Below are 6,093 nucleotides of genomic sequence, written 5' to 3' on the forward strand. Positions count from 1 at the left end.
GGGAGGCAGAGGCAGGCAGATTTCTGAGTTCAAGGCCAGCCTGGTCTACAAAGTGAGTTCCAGGACAGCCAGGACTATATAGAGAAAGCCTGTCTCAAACAAACAAACAAACAAACAAACAAAAAAGAATTTATAAAAACAATTTATCCAGCTGGAGAGATGGCTCAGTGGCATCCAATGCTGCCTTCTCATGTGTCTGAAGACAGCGACAGTATACCCATAAACATGAAATAAATAAATAAATCTTAAAAAAAAACCAAACTATCAGCAAAAGACACAATTTAAAAATGGACAAAACACATGGGCATGGGAGCAGATGACTAATCCCAGTACTCAGAAAAAAGAAACAATATGATCTCAAGTTAGAAGCCAGCCTTGTCTATATAGGACAAAAGTAAGGCCATGCAAAGTCTTGTGGTGCACACCTTTTTCCCTAGCACTCAGGAGGCAGAGATAAGGAGAACTCTGTGACTGTGAAGCCAGCCTGGTCTACAGAACAAGTTCTAGACCAGGAAGGGCTACATGGTGAGACACTATCTCAAAAAAAAAAAGTAAAAGCAAAACTAAAAAGGGAAATGGGAGCTAGAGAGATGGGTTAGTGGTTGAGAGCACTTGCTGCCCCTGCATAGGATCTGGGTTTAATTACTAGCATCTACGTGGTGGCTCACCATCTGTATAGTTCCAGTTCCAGGCAATCTGATGCACTCTTCTGACATTCACTGGCACCCAGGGCACATGTGAGGCACATATAAACATACAGGCAAAACACTCATACACATACATCTGAAAAAAAGAAAAAATGAGTAGCCGGGCGTGGTGGCACAGGGCTTTAATCCCAGCATTCGGGAGGCAGAGGCAGGCAGATTTCTGAATTCGAGGCCAGGCTGGTCTACAGAGTGAGTTCTAGGACAGCCAGGGCTATACAGAGAAACCCTGTCTTGAAAAACCAAAAAAAACCAAACCAAACCAAACAAACAAACAAACAAACAAACAAGAATGCTGGCTGTTCTTCCAGAAGACCCATGTTCAGGTTCAGTCCTCAACACCCACATAGTGGCTCACAACTGTCTTTAATTCCCAGGGAATCCAATATTGTCTTCCAACCTCAGCAGGAAACAGGCATACACATGATGCACAGACACACATGTTGGCAGAACACCATACACATACATTTCAATTTTTTTTTTTGAGACAGGGTTTCTCTGTGTAGCCCTGGCTGTCCTGGAACTACATTTCAAATTTTTAAAGAGAGATTTGAAGTTTTTCTCCAAAGAACACATAAAAAGCACCAAGAAGCACATTAAGAGATTTTTTTTTTTTTTTTTTTTTTGTTTTTTTTGTTTTTTTTTTTGTTTTCGGATGCGGGACTTTCTACTCTGGGTTTTAACTACCACCAACCCTGGTATTTGACAGCTATTTTCTTCAACCTCCAGAAGCAGGGCACATGGTATTTTCAGATCCTGGGTGGGTGCTGGGACCTTCAGCTCCTGTAGTGGCCAGTGTTATGGATTTTCAGGCCTAGGGTGTTAAAGTCTGGCTGTTCACTAGCACTGGCTTAGTGATTGCGACCCACAGCTTGTCAGCTCTGGCATTCCATAGCCTATCATTCAGCACTAGCTCTTCCTCTTCAATCATTTCTATACTTCCACTCTGTCTTCTTTATCACTTCTGCCCCTCCTACTGTTTTTTATTCCAAGCCATTCTGAAATGCTTCAGCTGTCCTGTTACAACTAATGATACTCCTACCATACTGCTATGGTGGCAGCATGTGTTCTGCCACTGTCATGACTCTCTTGCCTCTTCCTTCTACTGTCTCCTCTTCATGCTACTTTGGTCACTCTTCTAGTGATAAAGATTCAAAACAATATACCACTATTTTAAATGTTGCAACACTAGAAGGACAGCACAAGAAGGTTTCTTCTCCCAGGTAATTTGAGAAACGAGCCTAACAGTTTGCAATAAGGGACACATAGGGGAGATGGAGGTGCTCTCTCTGTGGCATATGTGAAGATAAATGCTGGGGTTCACTAAGGCTTGTGATAATAATAATAATAATAATAATAATAATAAGAAGAAGCAAGCAAGCACAAGGTGTTTGAAAACCGTTGGTCAGAGTGGTGCCTTCTGGGGCTGGAGTTGTCCTTCCATAGCAAGTCGTGGTGGTTACAGTATAGGTTCCTCTAGGCATCCATGTAGAGTTCAAAGCAAGGAGGCTGAGGTGAGAGTAAAATGTCTGGCTGCCAAAGGGCTTGGTTGACTGGGATTACCATAGCAGGTATAAGGGAAGGAAGGGCCGCACAAACAGCCTGAGTTTGAAACTGTTAACAATCCACAAACTATTAAACACCAAAGTTTTTTTTAAAGATTTATTTATTTATTATCTGTAAGTACACTGTAGCTGACCTGACTTCAGATACTCCAGAAGAGGGCATCAGATCTTGTTACGGATGGTTGTGAGCCACCATGTGGTTGCTGGGATTTGAACTCCGGACCTTTGGAAGAGCAGTCGGTGTTCTTACCCGCTGAGCCATCTCACCAGCCCCAAAGTTTTTTTACAAGGGAAGACTTAATGGAAGACCGAACACTTCTAATAGGACTTAACAGTATTACTAGTATCTATCAATGTGTACTGTGCTTAACATCATATTTGAGGATTCCAGGGAGAGATGGGTCTATCATAGATGAACCTTAAAAACATTCTAAATGAAGTAATCCAGATACAAAAGGACAGACATTTTGTGATTTCATTTAAGTGATATGATTTGAACTTGCATGTTCACAAAACAAAACAAAACAAAACAACCAAAAAATAGACTAGAGCTTGCCAGAGGCTGGGAATACGGTGAGTTGATTACTTGGTACATACAGTTTCTGTTTGGGCTGAGGAAAAGGTTTAGAGATGGCTGAAAAACTTTTAAAAATATAACTATTGCCATGTAGTTGTAGAATTGAAAATGGTTAAAATGCCACAAAAATTCTGGGCTCAATCTAATGTGATTTTTTTTCTTCTGGTCTAGAGTTATTGTCCACTCATGTCACCAAGGGTTCTTTCAATCTATCATTTGTGTATATAAGTGTATGTTTTCTCCCTCATAATTTGGATTCTACTTTTTTGTTTGTTTTTGTTTTTTTGAGACAGGGTTTCTCTGTATAGCCCAGGCTGTCCTGGAACTCACTTTGTAGACCAGGCTGGACTCAAACTCAGAAATCCACCTGCCTCTGCCTCCCAAGTGCTGGGATTAAAGGCGTGTGCCACCACGCCGGGCTGGATTCTACTTCTTAAACATTCAGGACTCAATCGAACAATGACTGGGTATTGAGAAAGAATACCACATCACTCTTGTTTTCCTTTCAATTTTTTAAATTATTTTTTTATTAATCATTCAATTCAATTACATCTCAAATTCCCCTTCCAGGTTACCTCTCCAGCTCCTCCCATCCCATCTGACATCTCTACCCTCCCCTTTGCCTCTTTGAGGATGCTCTCCTACCCACCAACTCACCAACTCACCCACTCCTGCTTCACCACTCCTGCATGCCCTATGCTGGAGCATCAAATCTCCACAAGACTAAGGGCCTCTCCTCCCATTGATGTCAGATAAGGCCATCCTTTGCTACATATGCAGCTGGAGCCATGGGTCCCTCCATGTGCACTCCTTGGTTGGTGGTCTAGTCCCTAGGAGCACTGGGTGATCTGGCCAGTTGACATTGTTCTTCCTGTGGGTTTGCAATCCCCCCTCTGCTCCTTCAGTCCTTCTGCCAGCTCCCCGACCAGGGTCCCTGAGCTCAGTCTGATGGTTGGCTGCGAGTATCTGCATCTGCATTGGTCAGGTACTAGCAGAACCTTCCAGGGAACAGCCATACTCGGTTCCTGTCAGCAAACTCTTCTTGGCAGCTGCAACAGTGTCAGGGTTTGGTGCCTGCAGAAAGGATGGATCCCCAGATGGGGCGGTTCCCAGATGGCTCTTCCTTCAGTCTCTGCTCCATATTTTGTCCCTGTCTTTCCTTTGGACAGGAGCATTTCTGGGTTAAAAACTTTGAGATGGGTGAGTGGCCCCATCCCTTGACCAGGGACTCTGCCTATCTACTGGAGGTGGTCTCTACAGGTTTATCTCCCCTTTGCTATGCATTTCAGCCAAAGTACTCCCCATTGGGTCCTAGGAGCCTCTCACTTCCCTGGTGTCTGGGACCCTCCAGTGGCTATCCCCAGTTACTCATCATCCCCCACTGCTACATATTTTTATTCAATTTCCTGAGCTTCTGTAACTCTCTCCCATCCTCTCCCATCCCTGCCCCCCTTATTTCCTCCCACTACCCCTCCCTCCTAGGTCCCCCTTCCCTCCACCTCCTGGGATCATCCTGTTCCCCCCTCAATGTAGGACTGAAGCATCCACACCCTGGTCTTCCTTTCTCCTAAGTTCCATATGGTCTGTGGGTTGTATCATGGGCATGGTGACCGTTTGGGTTAGTATCCACTTACCAGTGAGTGCATACCATGTGTGTTCTTTTGTGACTGGGTTACCTCACTCAGAATGATATTTTCTAGTTCCATCCATTTGCCTAAGAATTTCATGAAAGCATTGTTTTTTTTTTTTTTGATTTATTTATTTATTTAATATATGTGAGTACACTGTAGCTGTCTTCAGACACACCAGAAGAGGGCATCAGATCTCATTACAGATGGTTGTGAGCCACCATGTGGTTGCTGGGAATTGAACTCAGGACCTCTGGAGCAGCAGTCAGTGCTCTTAACCACTGAGCCATCTCTCCAGCCTGAAGTCATAGTTTTTTAATAGCTGAGTTAGTACTATTACTACATTTTGTACCACATTTTCTGTATCCATTCTTCTGTTGAGGGACATCTGAGTTGTTTTAAAGATTTACTGAAGCTTTTCCTTTAAATCATAATCCTTATGGCACCAATTTTTTCTTCCACCTATTTTTACTTTCTTCCTTTAGATTTGCATAAGGACCACACTTACACCACATTTTTGTGTGTGTGTGATAAACATGCTTCTTAGCTGGCTGATGGTGTTGCACGCCTTTAAGTTTATATTTATATTTATATATATATTCATTCAGATCCCCAAAAAAGCAATTGTCTTCCTGGGGAGGAAGTGTGGGAAAGAGCAGATTATCTGCTGGATATACCTGGGAAAGATCCATGGGAAAAGTTGCTCCTCTGTAAGCTTGCTCGCCTCACACTTGGCCCTTGAGCTATGAATAGCTAAGCCAGGATCTTAGGCTCTTTGAACTGTGAATAGCTAAGCATAGGCACACACCATTACCTCCAGATAGCATTAGGAAGGGAAGACTTACTCAACTTTCTGTTTCTTGAGATGTTCTAGCATTTAGGCAAAACCCAGAGTAGTAGTGAAGCTTTCCAATGTAGAGGAAAGAAAGTGATATCAAGCTTGTTTTGAGTTTGATGTCGAAAGTGCCTGAGATTCAAATGGTGGTGGTCAGAAGTGAGCTAAGAGGGCAAGTTCTGTCTTTTTGTAAGGAAGATTCACTGGGTGCTGGCACTTGTGAGGGGCTTTAGCTGTCTGTCCAGAACCCATATAGCTACTGCTGAGGTGGAGGGATGAATGCCCCCCCACACACATGTGCTTGTGCTCCTCCATGTTCCTGTTGTAGTGCAAAGCTCTCTGCTGGCCTTGCAAAAGACACTGAGCTCTTGGGTCCTCAAGTTGATGTGTGAATGGGGAAGAAAACAGCAAGAGTGGCCAGGCATGGTGGCGCACGCCTTTAATCCCAGCACTTGGGAGGCAGAGGCAGGTGGATCTGTGAGTTTGAGGCCAGCCTGGTCTACAGTGAGTTCCAGGACAGCCAGGGCTACACAGAGAAACTCTGTCTCAAAAAACCAAAAGCAAGCAAGCAAAGAAACAAACAAACAAAAAAACAAAAAGAGCTTTTACCTACTGAACTATCTAGCTGACCTTTTTACATTTAAAAAATGTTTATTTTTATTTTTATTTATTTATTTTTTTTAGTCTTTCGAGACAGAGCTTCTCTGTATAGCCCTGGCTGTCCTGGAACTCATTCTGTAGACCAGGCTGGCCCCGAACTCAGAAATCCGCCTGCCAGGGCTGG

At 43.5% G+C, this 6,093-nt stretch overlaps 1 pseudogene; it reads right to left on the reverse strand.

Moving 5' to 3' along the window:
- The window catches only part of LOC110314520, a 7,089-nt pseudogene extending 3,638 nt beyond the window's left edge, over positions 1-3,451 (reverse strand).
- Positions 3,452-6,093: the final 2,642 nt, after the last annotated feature.

This window comes from Mus pahari, chromosome X, assembly GCF_900095145.1.
Source record: "Mus pahari chromosome X, PAHARI_EIJ_v1.1, whole genome shotgun sequence".
Lineage (NCBI taxonomy): Eukaryota > Metazoa > Chordata > Mammalia > Rodentia > Muridae > Mus > Mus pahari.